Raw genomic sequence first — 9,918 nt, forward strand, 5'->3', positions numbered from 1 at the left:
TTCACTTCATGGATTTAAAAAATCATGGGTAATCATTCTCAATAATGGGAGAAATTTCTTGTAATTCAAAATTTCAAGAAGTCTCCATTTGAGAAATCTGAGTGGTAAATCTACTGTATGTGTTTGTAGGTTTTGAAAAGTGACCAGCCTGGCCAACATGGTGAAACCCTATCTCTACTAAAAATACAAAAACTAGCTGGATGTGGTGGCACACACCTGTAGTCCCAGCTACTTGGGAGTCTGAGGCAGCAGAATCGCTTGAACCCGGGAGGCAGAAGTTGCAGTGACCCGAGATCGCGCCACTGCACTCCAGCCTGGGTGACAGAGCAAGACTCTGTCTCAAAATAATAATAATAATAATAATAAGAAAATTGTTATGTGGTCACCCTTAAGTTACTTTACCTTACCTTTTTATTTCTAATTATGTCCATTATTGGAATTTTCCAAATGCCAAAGAGACTGAGTTTTCCTATACTTATATACAGAATATGTAAGATTAATGGGCAACGAGAGTGGCAGCTGTCTGTCTTTTCCTATATATATATGCACTTTTGGCAACCCTCTTACCTTCATGTTTTATTTCCAAAGTAGTTTAAATCTTAGATCTAAGAAATAACTTCTTTCTGAATTTACACCAAAAACAGGGAATCTATTTAGACTAGTTCGAGCATGTAAAACGTTTTGAACTTTGATGAAACATGGAAGAGTTTCTGCTGTTTTCGCATTGATAAGAACCATGTGCATTGTACTAGCCTTCCTTTAGTATTTTGATACAAACTTTCCTCATGCATTCATTAAATATCAACATATAGCTTTTACACACTGGCAAAATAATAGAGCTGACGCTTAGCTTGGTGCTTCATATTTTTTTCTGAATTGAATTGAATTTTGATTTCATTTGATTTAATATTACAGTCCATTTTACTGGCATGTACTAAATGTGTAGTGTTCTATTTATTGTAATTGAGGACCTTGTTCTGTGATCATCTTTTTGAGCACTCAAGAAAGAACATGAGTAGGTATAAGTACTGCAAACACACTGGTCATCGAACATACCAATGAGTAAAAGGTGAGGGGGTTGCTGATAAAGGAAAAAGAAGTACCTTTGTTTCAATATTTATTGAGGATTGTTTTTAATGAAGTGTTCTGTCTAAAGTGGAAATACTGCTCTTTTTGTCCCTCTTCAAAATCTCTTTAGTAGGTCAAATTGCTGTTTGTGGCTGTATCTTCATCGTTTAGAGATCTTGGAAAAGGCTGAAGGCCTAAGCTTAGTTATTAATTAAATATTATATTGGTGTTTTGTTTATTATGACAGGACAGAGTAAAATCCATTAATATGAAAGAGGAAGAGGAATGTCGATCCATTGTACCACTTGGTGGGTTTGTGAAACTAATATTTCTGATAAAAATATGGAGAACATATTTGCAATGGGGTTTGGAAAATGCAATTTTGGTATCATATGCCATGATTTCCATATTGGAGAAATGAAAACTGTTGAAGCATGCCAGAGCTACAAATGCTTTCCCTTTCCCTGTGGGAAAAAAATCTTACTGTGTGGGATCAGTTTGGGGCATGATGAGTCTCAGAATAGCCACACCTAGCCTGAGCAGGCTTAAATTTGCCATCCTAGTTCTGCAGATTATGCTAACTTAATAAAATAAAAATAACCTAACGCACACCTAACAGCACGTCACTGAAAACATCATTGTTTTAATAGTAACTGCATTTTCATTATTCCAATATATATGAAACCACTTTTCAAAGTAGTTTCACATCATTATCTTTTTTTTTTCTGGTTATGGCAGCACTTTCATTTTTTCTTACAGAATGATGTGTTGCTGGGGCCTCATGTTCTCACATAACAGTAGAAAACCAAAGTCTGTTATCATGTCTTAAAGAATCAAGAATTGTATACAAAAAGCCCTCACAAAAATTTAAAGGATGAATAAATTTACAGGTGTAAGTGCAAACTGCTTCCAACTCAAGGTAAGTAACAGTGCATGGTGTTCTGGCAGGAAAACATCAGGTAAGAAACGAAGCGGCATCCTACAGCTTGGACTTTTCCAATCCTGAGAGACTGGCAAGATAGAAATGACAACTGGTTCAGGAGCCCTTGCCAGCCTCTAGAGAAATCCCATGACAGCCATGACACTTTAATACCCTCTGCAGATTGGAGACTACTGGCTACTCAGGCTCACCAAGTCATGGACTTGTCTCTCACAAGCATGTTCTTTCCTCAGCCATGAAGTGACCCAGCCACATGTACTAAAGGTTGAAATCAAAGGTATGTACAGGGTATTAAACAAATGACTAGGGAATAGTTAACTTGAATACAAGGTTAAAATCAGCAAGAAGTTCTACAATCCAGTCTTGCTATCAGATATAAGCTTCAAGGACAAATTTGTTTTCAAAGGCTTATTACAGTTTTATGAGGCTAGCATGAGGTGTATACATGTGCCAGGGGCAAATTTATACTTCTGAATTAACCCATGCAGCAAATGCTACGAGCAACTGCCCGCAGTCCATTTAGAAGCATTTGCAGTGGATGATGGAGGGGCCTGACTCGTGGCACTCCTGCTTCCTAATCCACATCTACTGGAAAGTGGACAGCGAGGCCAGGATGGAGCCGCAGATGCACACCAAATACTTGCAGTCAGCGGGGAGGTGATCTTCTTGGTGCTGGGTACCAGGATGGCGATCTCCTTACGCAACCTGCCCATGATGCCTGGGTACGTGGTGGTGCTATCGGACAGCACCATGTTGGCGTACAGGTCCTTGTGGATGTCATCATCATACTTCATGGTGGAGTTATTAGGTTATTTTTATTTTATTAAGTTAGCATAATCTTCAGAACTGGAAAAGCGCCTCCAGACATCAGAACCACTCATTGCTAATGGTGATCACCTGGCCATTGGACAGCTGGTAGCTCTTCTCCAGGAGAAGGAGGATGCAGTGGTGGCCATTTCCTGCTCAAAATCCAGGGTAACATACCATAGCTTCCCTTGATGTCATGCACGATCTCCCTCTCGACTGTTTTGGTGAAGCTGTAGCTGTGCTCCATGAGGATCTTCATGAAGTTGTTGGACAGGTCCCGGCCAGCCAGGTCCAGACACAGGATTGCTAGGGGAGGGTGTAGCCCGCATAGATGGGCACTGTGTGGATGACCCCATCTCCAGAATCCATGATAATACCAGTGGTGCACCCAGAGACATAGAGGGACATTACAGCTTGGATGCCCACATGCATGGCCAGGGTATTGAAGGTCTCAAACATGATCTGAGTCACCTTCTTTCTATTGGCCTTGGGGTTCAGGGAGGCCTCAGCAGCACGGGGTACTCCTCCAGGGCCATGCACAGCTTGTTGTAGAAGGTATGGTACTAGATCTTCTCCATGTTGCCCCAGTTGGTGTCCATGCATTGCTGGATGGGGTACTTCAGGGTCAGCATCTGGCTTGCTCTTGGTCTTGTCACCCATGTACGAGTCCTTCTGGCCCAGGCCTACTATCACACCATGGTGCCAGGGGCACATGACGATGGAGAGAAACATGGCTCAGGGGGTGTCTCCCCCAGCAAAGCCAGCTTTGCACATGCCAGAGCCACTATCAATGATGAGCCAGCAATCTTTTCTTTCAGTGAGATCGGTGGAGGAGTGGGGAGGTGGAGCGTAGACCATTTGCAGCGAGTGAGCCACATCATTATCTTATGCTTTCCTTCCAACAACTTTTAGATAGATAACCGGGGCCCCACTGCAGGGCTTGTTTTAGAGGCATAGAGAAAAGCTCAACTCTTGTTCTTGATTTCCTTCTCTTACATTCTTGACTATTCCTTCTTTATCCTGCCCCTTCATCCTCTTCCTCTATGAAGGCTTTTCATATCTGTAACATAAAAAGGATTAACTCACTCTCGTTTTAAACAAAGGAACAAAAACATCATCCTATTCTTCAACAGCATCCTTCTTTTTTTCCCCGCAATATTCCCAATACAACCAGCCCTGTGCCTCCATTGCTCTTTACAGCCAAGTGTCAGGAGAGGGGGCCTCAGCCACTGTGTGAAGATTTCCCTCGCATTCCCTCCTTGAATTTCTCAGTCCCATTGTGAGTTCTCTTCAGTGCTGGCACTGAGATCCATCCCCTGCTTCTTCCAGCTCTCTCTTCCATCTTGGGCAGCTACTCTCACCTTTTCAGGGAGCTCAATCTAATTTGAGGCTTCTTCCTCCAAAACTGCATTTCTGTCCCAGCCTCTCTTATACAAAATCATACACAACTTACACACATATACACACACACCAATTTCCAATATATTCAAGTCAGCTTCCTGTTAAAAATGGATTACCAACTTTCCTTAATGACATGATGATCAACCTTGTTGCTCAGGCCAGATTTCTGGGTCAAGTCTGGGAATCTCATCAGCTTTCATCATGTTCATTCTTCAACAACACGTGTTTTGTTAATCTTATCCACTCAAATTCTGTCAATTACAATTTTGTTTTTAAAATTCAAATGTATTTCCTCGTTTCATCCTCACAGGCGCTATGTTATTATAAAGTCTTATCTTGCTTGCATTATTGCAACAATGTTCTAACTGGTATCTTTGCTTCTAATTTCCCTTCTTTCCAAATATCTATACTCCTGCCAGAGTGGTAGTGGTGTTTCTAACACTTACCTGCTTAAAACCCACTTATTTTTTTCTTACCACCTTTCAGTGGAAAATCCGAAGTCTTTAATACCTAACAAGAGAAACTTTTTGATTTGTTTTAGCCTCTTTCCAACTCTTTTTCCTCATTTCCCTTGCATATTACCCTATAACTGCAACGAACAACCTGAAGTTCTTAGGATATTTTCAGTCATCTGGTATCCTTGCTTGAAATGTCCCTAAACTGGGTTAATAAGTGTCTTTCCTGAATTCATGTATATTAGGCACCTCAGAATGTTACCTCATTAGGAAGTAAGTCTTTTTAAAATTGCATATATTTAAGGTGTGCAACAGGATATTTTGACACACATAGTGAAATGATTATCACAGTCAAGCAAATGAACATATCCATCACCTCAAATAATTCCTTTTTGTGTGTGTAAGGTAAACTACCTAAAATCTCTCTTAGCAAGTTTACAGCACAAAATACAAGATTATTAACTCTAGTCCTCATCCTATCCATTAGATCTCTAGACTTCTCCGACATCATTGCAACTTTGTGCCCTTTGAGCTACTTCTCCCACTTTCTTCTCTCTCTTTGCTTCTGGTAACCACCCGTTCAGTTCTTCTGTTTCTATGTACTCAACTTAAAAAAAGAATTCCACATGTGATATCATGTGGTATTTGTCTGTGTTTGAATTATTTCACTTAGCATAATGTCCTCCAGGTTCATCGATGTTGTTGCAAATGGCATCCTTTTCTTTTTAAAGGTTAAATAATACTCCATTGTGTATATGCATGTGTGTGTTTACATTCATACATATATAGGTCTCACAGTTTATCCAGTCATTCATTGGACACTTTGCAGATGTAATTAGTTAATAGGAAATCATGCTGGATTAGGGTGGGCCCTAAATGCAGTATCACTGGTGCCCTATAAGAAAAAGAAAAGAGACACAGAGACCCTGACACACAGGGGAGAAGGCCAAGTGAAGGCAGATGCAGAGACGGGAGGAAGGTATGTGCAAGCTGAGGAATGCCAAGGATCACCAGCAACCACCAGAAGCTAGGAGAGACGCATGCAGTGGATTCTCTCAGAGCCTGGAGAAAGAGCCAACTCTGCCAACACTTTGATTTCAGACATATAACCTCCAGAACTGTGAAATAATAAATTGTTTTTGTTTAAAGCCAACCAGTATGTGGTGATTTTTAAAGGCAGCCCTAGGACACTAAGTTACCCTCCCCCAATTTTCTCCCAATTCAAAAAGCCTTCAGGGGTAGGGCGTGGTGGCTCACGCCTATAATCCCAGCACTGGGAGGCCGAGGCGGGTGGACTGCCTGAGCTCAGGAGTTCACGACCAACCTGGGCAACATGGTGAAACCTTGTTTCTACTGAAATACAAAAAATGAGTTGTGCGTGGTGGCATGCGCCTATAGTCCCAGCTACTTGGGAGGCCGAGGCAGGAGAATTGCTTGAACCTGGGAGGTGGAGGTTGCAGTGAGCCGAGATCATGCCACTGCACTCCAGCCTGGGCGACAGAGTGAAACTCCATCTCAAAAAATAATAATAATTAAATAAATAAATAAGAGCCTTCAGGACCTCCCACAGGTCAGGGTGGGGACCAGCTTCTGGGCACCATGTGCTTCTCTGTTCTATTGCCATGTGAAAGCCACCAGCCAGTGAGCTACTTGAGGGCAACACATGATCCTTAGCACTCTGCCTGCAGTGTCCAGCACAGTCCCTGGCATGTAATGGGACAGTTTTTTGTCAGTTAATTGCATCCGTGAAATGTCTTTTTAATCCTAGTATTTTGTTTTGCTGCATTTTGTCTTTAATGGCAGACGTAACTGAGGTATCCAGTGTGTCCTCAATTTTAACTTTCCTTTTGAGAGGCCCTAATGAATAGCTGGCTGTTCTTTAGGGACGAAGTGCTGCAGTCAATTGAAAATCCAGTGTGGCAGTTGGTTACTATTTCAGCAGAGATGAGTTTTTCTGATTCAATAGCTGGCTTTGTGGCAGGGGCATGGAAGAGGTGTAAATGTGGAGAGTGGACTGGGCCCCAGTCCACTAGAACTTGTGGACATATAGGAGCTTTCTGTTCTGAGTGAGTGAGAGTAGTGGCCACTTTAGGGGAAAAGAAACTTATTTTCATGGCTGAGGCTCCTACACCAAAAGACTGATTAATGAGATACAAGCATACAAATTTGCTTAATATAAGTTTTGTGTGACTTGGGAGCCTTCATAAGGAAAATGCCCAGAGAAACAGGTAAACTTGTAAATTTGTATGCTTAGGTTTGATGGAGAGTGAACAGTTGTGAGGAAGTATGCAAAGACAAAGGGAATGTGATCTAATGGCAATAAACTGGGGGGGAGCTTAGCAAGATCTGTTTGTTCTGATCCTTCTCTGTGTCCCTCTGTCTCCAGGAATAAGAATGTCCCTTTCCTCCAGATCAAGGGAGGATACTTTTGGAATTAGGGTCTTATGCTCTGCTTCAGAGGAGAAGTGTTGGAGAAGTTTAGAGAGCAACCTTCCTAGGCTTTATGACCTGCTGTAAGGGAGAAAGGTGAGAAGAAAGTAAGGGTGACTGTCCTGCTTCTGCTTTCTCAAATGCCAAGGTGCCATATTTGGGAGAAGCATATCCTGAACCCAACACAGGTACATGATTACCTGCAATAAGTTCCTGGGAGTTGGGTACCTTCCTTCTTTCATGGTTTCATATCTATGGCCACCTTCCACTCCCCAAACACTCCCTACCCCTCCTCCTTTTCCCCCCATACACATACAGAACATTGATCTGCTGCTTCTGAATGTTCCTCAAATATGCCTATATATATATATTTTTTACTATAACTGACTAATCTTTGGTGAGTGTAATTTATTCTTCTCTTATGTATGACTATAAGTAAAAGATAAGAGATGAACATTTTATTTTCTCTGTTACTAAGTCCATTCCCTTTTGATTTATCACAAGATAAAATGAATCTCAAAAATCTTAACGAAGTTGGTAGTTCCAGTGCACATTAAGAGAAAATTGTCTTACAGAAAAAATACACATCAACTATTTGGTTAACTGATGAGAAACTAAAGGCCAAGTTTGGAAATTGTTCAAGTTTTCTATGAATATTCATAAATAATTAACTTGCATCTCAATTTAGAACCTAACAACAGTTCATTTCAATTTTTAAAAAATATCCGAGTTAATTATATGCTGAGGTCTCCTTGCTGGGTCCTCTCTCCTAGTGGCAATTGAATAACTGCAGTTGGTGACAATAACCCTGTGTTTCTGTGGCATTCACCACATTGCTGTGTAGCTGGAGGAAGATACATAATGAAACTCTTTGAAGGACAGCTGGCTTCCTAAGGGGTGCTCTCTCCCTTTCCCTACTCCCAATCTTTTCCTTTGGGGGTAAATTCCTTTTGTTCACACTTTTTACTGAAAGTGAAAAAAAAAAAAAAGTGTGCAAATTAAGAGGTAAGAAAAAAAGAACCTGCCCTAAAGTAAATACATGGTGAAAAACGAGATAGGTTTATCCTGTTGGAATTTTCCATGCCTTGAGAAGCAGATGCTTAGTCCTGTGAGGGATGCAGAGATTGCAAGCCTCCCAGGGTAAAAAAAGAAAAAGAAAAAGAAAAAGAAAAAAATTCAGGAAGAACTCAGTCTAACCGGACGAAGGGACCCCTGTACTTTGTGAAAGAAGGCTGCATAGAAGAATCAGAGCCCTGGGCTGTCAGAGGGAGGCCATTCGGGGACTGCCCCTTTTGTCTCCTCGCCTTGTATGGGCTGGAGGATGGAAAAATTGTGGACAAAAGGCCCAAGGAGGGCGGAGGGTCGGGTCTGAACTCTCGAGGCGCAGCTCTCAGCGTTATTCACCATGCCACGTTTCCGCCGAATGCTCCTGTCCAGTTCCCAGCCCGGGCCGAGTGCCGAAGGCGGGGTAACACTGCCATCTAGTGGCCATCTCTCCCCTGCCAGCTGGCTCTCAGTGCCCTCTTGCTGGCTCGGTCGTTCCCTCACTCCCCCTCTCTCCCTTTCTCTCTTACTCTCTCTCCTATGCCCCTGTCTCTCTTTCTAAAAAAGGTTTTTTATCCTGTCAAGGAAAAAAAAAAAAAAAAAAAAAAACCTGGCTCTTGGAAAACAACCAACTCTGTTGGAACTCAGAGATAATAATCAGTTTCTCTGGGCTTGTGAAATTGGCTCATTAAGCGTGCTTTTTAACCGAAAATATTGGAAGCGATTAAGTCTGCTTTACTGAGTGGGCATGAAATGGCCAACCTTCGGCCACCCACAGCTCCTAGGTGCCTGGCGCCGTTTTATGCATGCAGCGTAATGTCTTTACTTGAAGTGCTGTTTATTCATCACCTGCTTATTTATCTCTTTGCATTTGGCAGGCACATCGATCAATGTTAAACTGTCACACAAGGTTATTTTTCTTTTACATAACAGTATAGGCCTAAGGTAGTGGCATATTAAAAGTAATAACTTTCTAACTTGTAGCTCAAGATGACAGCCCCATTTTTACCCGAATATATTACAGCAAGGAATTCCTCATTCCGTTCTCCCTCCCCCTCCCTCTACTTCACTAGTACTCAGCTCTTCCAAGGTCAAAGGCTTCATTCTGTCTAGCCTCCCTCCCACTTTGCATACCACTCAGCTTCCCCTTCACCTCCAGTTATCTCCACCTTTTAGGCTGATCCGCCCACAGAGAACATTCTTTGCACCTGGTGTACACATCTTGCTTGTCCCTCTTTATGACGACATTTACCCCTTTGCATAAAGATGTGAGGGCCAGCTGATCTCTGGAAAAGAAGTAAAAAACGACTTCATATGATAGTGAGAATTGTGATGGTCTCATTTCCATCTCCACAGACATCTCACTAAATGTAGTAATATATTTGGCTTTAGAGTTATAATAAGCAACAACAACCACAGACCCTATGAAAAGAATCGAAGGAGAAACATCTGAAAGCAATGGTATTGCTTTGAAGCAACTGGTGTGGTTAGAGGCTGTTGAGTCCACTTATTTTCTTCCTCCTTTCTTTGATTTTAGGTTAATTTGTGCCCAGTTTGTGATACTTCCTTTCTTGGCAATAGGCCAAGAAAATGTTCTTAGTGCAAACAGGTTTTCTTTTTCTTTTTTTTTTTTTTTTCCCTCTCCAGTCCAGCCTAAAAATGCCTACAGATGGGATATCAAATCTTTTTAGTATCACATTTCAAAGTGGCCCTTAGAATTTCTTCCTGTCCTTGATCTCTCCTTTTGAATTTCAAGTCAGACTTAGATTCTGT

At 41.7% G+C, this 9,918-nt stretch overlaps 1 pseudogene; it reads right to left on the reverse strand.

Moving 5' to 3' along the window:
• Window positions 1-1,225: 1,225 nt before the first annotated feature.
• LOC134759705 (actin-like) lies at window positions 1,226-3,871 on the reverse strand (annotated as a pseudogene).
• Window positions 3,872-9,918: the final 6,047 nt, after the last annotated feature.

The sequence above is a fragment of the Pongo abelii genome, chromosome 12 (assembly GCF_028885655.2).
Source record: "Pongo abelii isolate AG06213 chromosome 12, NHGRI_mPonAbe1-v2.0_pri, whole genome shotgun sequence".
Taxonomy (NCBI): domain Eukaryota; kingdom Metazoa; phylum Chordata; class Mammalia; order Primates; family Hominidae; genus Pongo; species Pongo abelii.